This window comes from Panthera uncia (assembly GCF_023721935.1).
Source record: "Panthera uncia isolate 11264 chromosome A3 unlocalized genomic scaffold, Puncia_PCG_1.0 HiC_scaffold_11, whole genome shotgun sequence".
Taxonomy (NCBI): domain Eukaryota; kingdom Metazoa; phylum Chordata; class Mammalia; order Carnivora; family Felidae; genus Panthera; species Panthera uncia.
Window position 1 is genome coordinate 27,044,107 of NW_026057578.1, and position 11,138 is coordinate 27,055,244.

The window sequence follows — 11,138 nt, forward strand, 5'->3', positions numbered from 1 at the left end:
AGAGAGAGAGAGAGAGAGAGAGAGAGAGAGAGAGAGAGAAAAGTATGCCAGCAGGAAAGGGAGAGAATCCCAAGCAGGCTATCAGTGCAGAGCCCAAGGTGGGGCCAGAACGCATGGGACACACGTACCATGAGCTCATGACCTGAGCCAAAACCAGTAGTCAAATGCTTAACAGACGGAGCCACCCAGGCACCCCTAACTTTTAAAAGTGTATCTCTTCAATTGTATGTGGAAAGAGAATTACTTTAGATCTGAGAGATACTTTAAAATAGTCTTTTCTAAATTTAAAGCCAAGATTATCTTAAGATTGGCGGCCTTTTGCGTCTTAAAACTGTTAAAAAACTCAATTACCAAACTTCTAAATCAGTGCTTATTGCCTTTTTAAAATTCAAAACACCAAGAGAAAGTAGTATTTGTATGGCACACTGGGATGAGTGATCAAGACTTTTGGACCTAAAGACATTGGCTTGGATGCCCTGTATGTAGCCTGCACAAATGGCCAGAGGGCTGAGGGGACCAGTACCTCAGCGCATCTGTTAACTCACGCTAATACAGGCTAATATAGCACATTGGCTGAAAAATCCAAGTTTAAATAACATACAGAGATCACAAGCTGAAACTGTCAGAATCCATGCAGTAAGTTGAAAAAACTATTTCATAACTCCCCTTGTTTCAAGGGATATACATATAATCATCTTTTCCAACCTCTTAATCCAGATATAACCATTAATGAACAATGACTTCTTCTGAGAGACCATCTACTTGTATGTAGGTCATTGGCACAAAAAACAAAAACAAACACAAACTAAACCTCCTAATCTGAGTCACCTGGCTGGATCAGTCAGAAGAGCGTGCAACTCTTGAACTCAGAGTCGTGAGTTTGAGCCCCATTCTGGGTGCAGAGATTAATAAAAAAATAAAAAATAAAAAAAAAAAATTTAAAAAAAAATAATAAAATAAAATAAAATAACATAAGCTTCATAACCCTAACTTGGAAGAATAAGCCAAAATAAACAAACAAACAGGTTAATGGTAAACATGAATGTAAGATTAAATGAAGTTACCTTTCCAGCTCCACTTTATAATGATTCTATTTTCTTATCTCAAGGTCATGGACAATATTCTCTCTCATCTATCAAGCTAATGCCATGTAAGTAGTGGTGTTTTGTTTCTTAAATTGGGGGAAATATAGACAAGGTTAACAATTAGCTCCTTGACAGTTCCCTTAACCCACTCTGACCTTCAAATCCTAAGACTCCAAGTACACACCGAATAAGCAAGAACTACCCATTCAAAGTCAACAGCCTAAGTTTCTTCTGGCCCTGTTAAGGATCCAAATTTGAAATATAAATATTCACAATAATACTCGATAACTCACATAGTTATTGCTTACATAAACCTGCAGGATATTTAAGACATTACAATCCTAACACAGTATGGGGCCTCCTGTCTTTATTCCCATCTACAAAATTTACAACATTTCTGTTTTAAAAGGCAACACACTCAAGCTTTCCCATAAAGCAAACCAGCAAGTATGAAATAACAAAAAACATTAGCATTTGGGCTCTGTGTGAATTTCATTTCTCTACCTTTAAGCCAGAAAAAGAATCAAAGTGTCAATGTTACATAAATAACATAGCAACAGTGGGAGGTCTTCCAATGAAGGGAAGTAACATAAGAAAACCCAAGCAGTTTGACTTCCTTGAATTAAGGCAGCTCTACCTCAAACATCTGACATAAATTTGAAGTCCAGTACTGTCTCCAATAATACAGAATAAATGATGGGCAAAGAAGTCTTCATCTGTATATCATTTTACTAGGCGACACAATCAAAATAAAGTCACAATCTGAAACTTTGTTCCACTGGCCACAACCCTCTGGAACCCAAAGACAGAAAACTTCATTTGAGATCTAGAGTAAAGTATAATCCAGCATTTATGTATGTAATAATAACTACTGCTGTCCATTTGAATGCCTCTTATAAACCAAGCACGGGAGGAAATGTTAACTCCCATTTTAGAAATAAACAGGTTCAGGGGCGCCTGGGTGGCTCAGTCGCTTAAACATCTGACTTCGGCTCAGGTCACCAACTCACAGTTCATGAGTTTGAGCCCCACATCGGGCTCTCTGCTGTCAGCACGGAGCCTGCTTCATATCCTCTGCCCCCCTTCCCCTGCCCCTCCCTGCTTGTGCTCTCTCAAAAATAATTAAACATTAAAAAAAAGAAGAAGAAGAAGAAGAAAGAAAAAAGAAACAGGTTCAGAGGTTATATGACCTGCCAAAGATCAAAGGATTACTAGGTGAAGGAGGCCAGATTTTAATCCTACTCTGTTTAGGATTCAAAGCCTAAATAGGTTATTTTCACTAATTAAACACTACTTCCCTAATTCTGCACACTGATTTAATAACAGCCTACGATACATACTACAACGAAATGGGTTGCTTTAAATTTGGAAGCAAGGTGAAAGGTGGAGGATGTGAGTTTTAACAATCAGGAGCCTTCATTAGTCTCTTATCTGAATGGGATGGTCACCAGGAGACAATGGTATAAAAATCGGGTTTTAAAAGATGGAAGAGGCACCTGGATGGCTCGATCAGGTGTCCAATTCTTGATTTTGGCTCAGGTCGTGAGATGGAACCTCGGGTCAGGCTCTCCACTGGGTGTGGAGCCCGCTTAAGATCTTAAGGTTCTTTCTCTCCCTCTCTCCGGCTCGAAGATATAAGACCAACTCCAAAGCAGATGGCTATATATATATATTCAGTCTATATAGTCATAAATACGTAGAATGATTTATGTACTTTAAAGTACTGATAAAGATAGGTTCCTGCTTTGCCTACCAAGTGTCTGATTGCAAAATTCAGAGCAAACAAGAAAGTTAAGATCATACCTGAGAGAATAGGACATAGAGAAAATGTTAACACAGGAAAAAGTTCTCCTCCAAACATATTCCTAACACATAATACACAAGTACAAGTAAACTGTGATCAAACCACTGGGGAATAAGACCTCTGATCCAGGTCCACAAGGCTACAGGTGAGCAAACCTTGAACTTTCCCTGAGTATGAGCTAGGCAGATTCACTTCTCTACCTAGAAGAGAACCCTAGATTCACCAAGACTAGATAACCACTCTGGCAGTGTATACTGTACCTGAGCAACCGAGGCAATCTACACTGGGTGTAACTTACATACCCGACCCACCCCTAAATAGCAATTCAGTACCTCACTCACCCAGCAGGACACACCAGAAACAGGAAGTACGGGTCAAAAGGCCTCATTAAAAAATAAGAACTCCTGGCAGCAGAAAATGAAAATAAAGAGCAGTAGCATTGCAATGAACACATGGTCTTCACTGACAGCAAAGAGAAAGAACTCACATTAGTCAGGCATCCAGTATTTTATAAAATAACTCTTCATCCTCACAGTAACTCAGAGAAAACATTAGCTGGTACTTTAGTTATTAATCCTCACAAGAACATCTGAGGTAAGTACTACTAACCCCCATTTAAAGATGAAAAAACTGAAGGTTAATAAATGGCTCAAGGTAGCTGCTACCCTAATTGGATAGCAAAATCCAGGTTTGAGAGGTTAAGTAACCTCCAAATATGGTCATCTCACTCCAAAGATGGAGTTCTTTCCAGCTATCCTGTTGCGCCCCCCCCCCCCCTCGCAGTCTCAGTTAAAGAATTCCATTAAGAATGAGAAATTCTCAATCCCTCCCCCACCCAGATTTCTGTGTCTTTACCTAAGACACAAAGCCAGTAGGAGTTTTCACAAGAAAACATTTCAGAAAGGTACTACATTGTGGAATGATATAGGATTACAAAATGTCATTCAACTGTAAGCTTGGGAACAGGGACAATCTAGAAATTCTTAGGGGCACGTGGGTGGCTCAGTCGGTTAAGCATCTGACTTTGGCTCAGGTCATGATCTCACTGTTTGTGGGTTCAAGCCCTACATGGGGCTCTGTGCTGACAGCTTGAAGCCTGGAGCCTACTTGGGATTGTGTCTCCCTCTCTCTCTGCCCCTCCCTTGCTCACACTCTGTCTCTCTCTCAAAAATAAATAAAATACTCAATTTTTTTTTTTTAATTTTAGAAATCCTTATGATAGCACCTACCAGACATGTAGCAGGCATTCAGGATCTGCTGAACAAGTAACACCTTTTCACTGGTTATAAATTCAATAGCCTAAAATGGCTATTGTGTATTTTCTGATATGACATGATTCAATTTTTTTAGGAAAATAATTTACCCACTCATTTTTCACAGGGTTGCTTTCTTAAAATTTATAGCACATTAATGAGATAGCTAAATTGAGAAATGCCCATTAGTGCATTAGTCATAACTTCAGAAAAATTCCAAGTGTTCACTTTTCCAAGCAGATTAAAATGTTTCAGCTAGTAAAAACCTGTCAGAAAAATCCACAAGATCAGAAAGTATAAAAGGAAAAGAAAAAAGTAGCCAGTACAAGGGCATTTAAGATGTGACACATATAAATTATAAACGATTATTCTAAATGTATCTGGGTATTTAATGCTAAAACCCTCACTTCAGATAACCCGGTATCTTCTATGCAAGAAAACACTATTACCACTAATGTAAAAAAAAAGCTTGCCCACCATAGCGACTGTTGCTAAGTAGGCTTCTCATGTCTAAGGCTGAATGACACAGAATTTGTAGAAACCAATGAAATACCGCTCCTAGCAGGATTCACCTTAAACTTTTAAAAAGACTTAATCCTTGATTTCTATGTGGGAAAAGAAGGGTATCTGGTCAACAACTAGGTCTGTTGAAATCTATCCCAGAGCATATCAAATATTTAAGAAAAACTACCAATTGTCTATAACCCAATGCAAATATACCCTTTGTTACAATGACAGCGATTCCTTTTCCTTAATCCTGAAGGAATTTCTTTGTTTGAAAAGCTAGCTGGCCCAGATTTCTATTAAAAAATAGCTAAATGATATACCACTTTTGAAATTATCCATCTTAGGAGTTCAAAAAAATTTAGGTGTACAAACACACTAATACTCTTGGGAAACAAACTTGGCCCAGGTCACTCAATGAATTTAACAGACCAAGGATCAAATCCAGTTTCTCATTTCTTTTTTTAAGATTTTATTTATAAGTATGCTACACCCAATGTGGAGCTCGAACTCACAACCCTGAGATGAAGAGTTGCATGCTCTACCGGCTGAGCCAGCCAGGCACCCCAACCAGTTTCTCATTTTAAATCAAGTATCACAAACATTATCATTCCCTTAAAGTGCTAAGACCTTATACCTAATCCAGTGCTAAACTTCACCAGTTCTGTTTCTAAATTTATACAAACTAACGGGATTATGCAGAAGTTGTCATATAGTTGCCAAAACAACTATCATAAATGTTACAACAGTTAACATCCTTGGGGCACTTCATATGGTAGGTACTGTTAAATGTGTTACACTATCTCAATTCTCACAATGACTCCACAAGGAAGGTGAGGCAGAGAGAATCTGTCCAAGGTAAAACCTAGAAAAAGGGCAAGGCAGGGAGTGCACAAGGAATACAGTTCAAAAGCCATGTATCTCCACTGCCTGGACCAGGATTCTAGGCCAGCTCCAGGGCTGATACCAGGTTGAGCTACTTAACCTTCATGTGGCCCAATTTCCTTTACTCTAAACCCAAAAGTCAAATACATAATCTTAAAAAGGCCTTCATACCCTGAAATGTTCTCATTTTGAATTTTTTTTTAATGTTTTTATTTATTTTTGAGACAGAGAGAGACAGAGCATGAGCAGGGGAGGGGCAGAGAGAGAGGGAGACACAGAATCCGAAGCAGGCTCCAGGCTCTGAGCTGTCAGCACAGAGCCCGACGCGGGGCTCGAACTCACGAACTGTGAGATCATGACCCGAGCTGAAGTCGGACGCTTAACCGACTGAGCCACCCAGGCGCCCCTGAAATGTTCTAATTTTGTAATCATCTTTCTATTCAGGTAACTAAATTGAAAAGAAGTGGTCTCCTTTCCTCCATCCTCTGAAGTCCCCACTAAAGTTGAGAGTCTACATTTTATGAATCAAATCAGCAGGATACTGCGGCAGGACAGCCTTTCTTAAAAGTTAGAACTCCATACTGCAATTATAATTCCCAAATGTGACTCTTAACCTCAAATGACAAAGACAGGGAGAAAAGACGTTACAACAACTTCGGGTTGGGGTGGGAAGGGTAAAAAGAACAGACTACTGTATATAGGTGGTTATCAATTCACAAAAAAAGATCACCCATTTCCATCTCCTCTAAAAAGTTAGAAATAAGTCTTTAAAAGGCTGTCATATAAACTTATTGCTTTATTCAGCCAATAAAAATTAATGAAGAAATTATGTCATTTACTCAAGACATTTATTATAGGCAAGGAAAAATCATCAATTTATAGAAATCCTACCAAAATGGCCTAGAGCTCTAGAATCCACATTTTTCAATGCTAGTCATCTAGCCAATTCCAATTGTATTTAAGGGCAGTAACAGGATATTTAAACACTAAGGAAAAGGCATAGGTTCTACTCAACACAATTACTTTGTGAAGTCTTCTAGAACCCAATCACTTTGCAGAATAATCTTTACTACTTCTGTTCTTTAGAAAACAATCCCCCTGAAATTTTCTTTTTTTATTTATTTTTTTAATGTTTATTTATTTGTAAGAGAGAAACAGAGCATGAGTGGAGAGGGGCAGAAAGAAAGGGAGACACAGAATTGGAAGCAGGCTCCAGGCTCTGAGATGTCAGCACAGAGCCCAAAGTGGGGCTCGAACTCACAACTGTGAGATCGTGACCTGCGTGGAAGTCAGACGCTCAACCAACTGAGCCACCCAGGCACCCCTATCCCCCCGAGAGTTTTAAATAAAATCAGCAAAAGGCCTCTATTTGTTTTCTACTGTTGCTGTACAAATTACCACAAACATAAAACAACACAAATTTATTATCTCACAGTTTCTATAGGCCAGAAATCAGGTGCACTTGGCTGGATCTTCTGCTTAGGGTCTCCCAAGACCAAAACAAACAAACAAACGAACAAACAAAAAACCCTCAAGATGTCCACCTTGCTCTGTTCCTTGCTGACACTTGGGGCAGGGACAGGAATCTGCTTCCAAGCTCATTTAGACTGCTGGCTGAGTTCAGTTTCTTGTGGTTGTTATGACTGATGCCCCCATTTCCTTGCTAGTGGTCAGCAAGGGGCTGTCCACATGCTTTCCATGAGGCCCCCTCCAGTAATGGTGGGTTGAGTTCCCCTCATGTTTCAAATCTCTAACTTCTGACCCATCTCTCTGACTGCAGCTGGACAAAGTTCTTTGCCTTCATGTTAGATTGGCCCCACTCAGAAAATCCAGGATAATCTTCCTATCTTAAGATACTTAAACCATAATTACATTTGCAAAGTCCCTTTTGCCATATAATGTTAACATATTCAGATTCCAGGATTAGGGTACAGACATCTTTGGGGGGAGAGGGAAGGCAGGGTGTCATTTCATCTACCACAGCCCCCCCTCTGACCTCCATTGATTCATATCTTTCCCAAATGCAAAATACATCCATCCCATCCTAAGGTCTCATTCCATTATAGCATCAACTCAAAATCCCAAAATCTCACCTAAAGGTCATCAATTAAAAAGTCCCAAATCTCATCATCTAAATCAGGTGTGGATGAGGCTTTGTGTATAATACAATAAGAACTCCTGGGGCACAATTTCTGAAAACAAAAACCAAGCTACCTGCTTCCAGTACACAAGGGTGGGACAGGTATAGGGCAACAGTTATAGAATTCCCAGTCCAAAATAGGAAAATGGAAGAGAAAACAGATCCATTGGTCCAAAGCAGTTTCAAAATCTGGGCAAACTCCATTCCATTTCAAAGTCAGGGAAAAATCCTCTGCAGCTTTCAGCTCTACCTCTCTGGGCTCTTGGTTCCAGCTTCTGAGTCACCCACATTTTAACAAAAAGCAGCACACTCACACCTGAGTTTACCAGCCCGTTTCCTGCCTAGACTTTGGGGGGTTTTAACAGACCTCTTTAACTTTCATACTATGTCTTTCAATCCAAGCTGGCATCGTTTTTGTTAGTATAAAATCCTCAAGGACCTCATGGACTTTACGTAAATTTCATAGGGGTTCACTGTTGTTAGTCAGACTCCCAGGCACAAATACATCAGGCTCCACCTTCCACACTTTGCTTGGAAATCTCCACTGGAGAGCCAGGTTTATTACTTACTAGTTCTCTTTTCCACATAACCACAGGATACAATTCTAAACTTACTTGCCACTAAGTAACAAGGATCCTCTTTCCTCCAGTTTCTAATACCTGCCTCATTTCCCCCTGAGCCCTCACTAGGAGTCAACATCCATATTTCTACCATCTGTTGTAGGTCTTTTCTACCATGCTCCTCAAAAATTTTCTGGCCTTCATCCACTTCCACATTTTGAGGTAACAGTACCCCACTCCAGGTACCAAAAATCGATACAGTGTTCTACTGCCACCGCAACAAACTGCCACAAACAGGAGTGGCTTCAAACAACAGAAATTTATTATCTCAGGTCACAGAAGTTTCTGTAGGTCAGAAGTTACGCGGGCTCTGGCTAAGTCTTCTGCTTAGGGCACGAGGCCAGAATCAAGGTATATTCCTTGCTGGAAACTCTGGGGGAAGAATCCACTTCCTAGCTCATTCTGGCTGTTGGTCACAATCAGTTTCTGGCGGTTGTAGGACTGAGGTCTCCATTTCCTAGTGCCGGCTGTCAGCTGGGGCTGGTCTCTGCCACTGGAGCCGACCATATTCCTTCTCATGCTTTCCCTGTGGCCCCCTCTAGCAACAGCAAACGGAGTCCTTCTCATGGTCGCAATCTCTGTGTTCACCCTTCTGCCCTCCCTTGACTCCCAGGTGGGGGTCAAGTTCTCTGCTTTCAAGGTCTCGTGTCAGTAGATTGGGTCCATCCATGAAATGCAGAATCATCTTCCTATTTTCGGATTCGTGACTCTAAGGAGATCTGCAAAGTCCCTTCTACCATGTAACACATTCACAGATTCTGGGAATTAGAGTATGGACATCTTTGTCGGGGAGGGTATCATTCTGTCTACCACACACCCAAACCCTAAGGGAAGGCTTTCAACTCAGTTCCTGAAGAAAATTTCCCTTCTCCAAAGGAGTATGTGAAGTAAAGGTATCTGTTCAGAGACAGAGACAACAGTAAAATCAAAGACTCAGCCTGTAACAGTGGCTAGGCAACAGGAGAACTAAAAATACACTGTGGAAAGGAAGCTGCCACTTGTTTCATCCCCAAACAGTAAGGCAAGAAACCCATTACACAGAAACTAACCTAACGTTCCCCTTCAACGCGTGTTTCTCTTCGCTACTGTATTCCATACAGGAGGACATAACCGGGCATGTCGGGGTTTAAAAAAAAAAAAAAAAAAAAAAGTTGCCCCAGGGTGACCTAACTTTGTAATCAGTGGATAAATCAACCCAAGCACACTTCAAATCTTTTCTTTCTTCAAGTTGCACACCCTCCCCCAATAGCAAATGAAAGTCAAGTATTTCAAAGTCACAGAAGGATAAAGGTGCCCAGGTCAAACAGCAGTTGACGTTTTTTGGTTTTTGGTTTTTTAAACGACACGAGGGAGACCCGCTATTGGCCCTGGTCTTTCAAGGGCCCACCAAGCCAGTTACGCCAAATCGACTTACAACGAAACAAAACACTGCAGCAATTTCCACAAGGGTAATATTCTGAAGTCTCGCCCACCGTTTGGTTCCTGACCACACCTTTTACGTAGAACAGAGGACCCCTAAATATACCAGCTGGTCCCTTTAACCTACCAAGCGCTTACTACCTGCCAGGTACTGCGTTAAGCACTCGACACAAAGTATCCTTTTTACCGCTCACCGTAAACGTACGACCTAGGAAATCCTACGGCGCCCACTTTACAGATAGGAAAACCAAGGCTCACAGAGATCAGGGCACACAGCTAAGTAGCAAAGGCACTGACATTTGAGAACCCAGGCCCTCTGGTTCTTTAGCCCTGGCCGACTCCGCCACTCCTTAGGTGTAATGCAGCCTCCTAACTCCTGCTAAAATCGTCCCCTTCCCGTTTTCTTTGCACGTCTTCTCCCCGTGCCCCCTTCTCGCAGACCTCAGCAGCTTCAAGGCAACCGAGTCCTTCCCAAGTCAAGGCACCACCTTCGTTTCGGAACTCTTTCCCTTCCCACAATAGCCAAGAGTCAAGAAGCGACTTCTTCCCACCCTGACTTCGCTTTCCAAAAACAAACTACCGAAGCTCCACCCATCACCTGCTTAGACTAGAAACGTTCCGACGCTGCAAAACAACAAACAACAACAACAACAGCAGCAAAAAAAAAACAAAATAGAAGTCGTACTCTTCCGAAAGGTCACAAACTAGGCTGGATACTGCTGGCCAACCTTCCATTCTACATACTTCTCTACCACCCAGGCTCCCAACTAACCCTGAACTCCCAACTCCACCCATTCGGCCCCACTTCGCGGTCCCTTCCCCCTTTCTTCCCAGCGACCTCGCCCGGGGTTCCCTCCTCTTTGCACCCCAGTCTGCAGGTGGGAAGCCCAGCCCGGCCCACAGGGACCCTTAGAAGGCCCCCACTCCAGCTGCTCCGCTTCCCGGGAGGGTTCACCCCACCCTACCCATCAAGCACCACTCCCCTGGGCACCCTCCCCCAGCATCCCCCTGTGGCCCCACCCCTCAAGCTCCCTTCCCCCTCAGGCGACCCCCTCCTCCAAGTTGCCCCCTAGTCCCCGCCCCAGTCCAGCCCTCTCCCCCGCCATAAGCGGGACTCCAGAAAGCCAGTTCCCACCCTCACATCAGCCTCTGCCCCGCAAGCCTCGCTCGCGGTCCTGAAGGGTGGCCCCAGGCCTCCCCGATGAGCTGCAGGGGCCTCGGCTGGTGTGTGTAAGGGGGGGGGGGGGCAGGGGAAGGCGATGGGCCGTTCGGGAGTCCGCTGGGAGCGCGAGGGCCGACCGCGACCCGTCGTCCTATCCCGGACCCACCTCCACACACCAACGACCTCGCCTGGCGGCTCCCACAGTACCTGTGGTGGAAGCGGCAGCGGCGGCGGCCGCTCTCCCCTCTCCTCACACAGACAATATG

At 42.8% G+C, this 11,138-nt stretch overlaps 1 protein-coding gene across 3 annotated transcripts in view; it reads right to left on the minus strand.

Annotated features, from left to right (window-relative positions):
• The window catches only part of CSNK2A1 (casein kinase 2 alpha 1), a 51,569-nt gene that overhangs the window by 40,411 nt on the left and 20 nt on the right, over positions 1–11,138 (minus strand). For 2 of the 3 annotated variants that reach the window (XM_049650996.1, XM_049651002.1), the window contains exon 1: positions 11,080–11,138. This exon is cut by the window's right edge. The gene's annotated coding sequence lies outside the window, so the exon portion shown is untranslated. The other variant, XM_049650998.1, reaches the window with a different exon arrangement.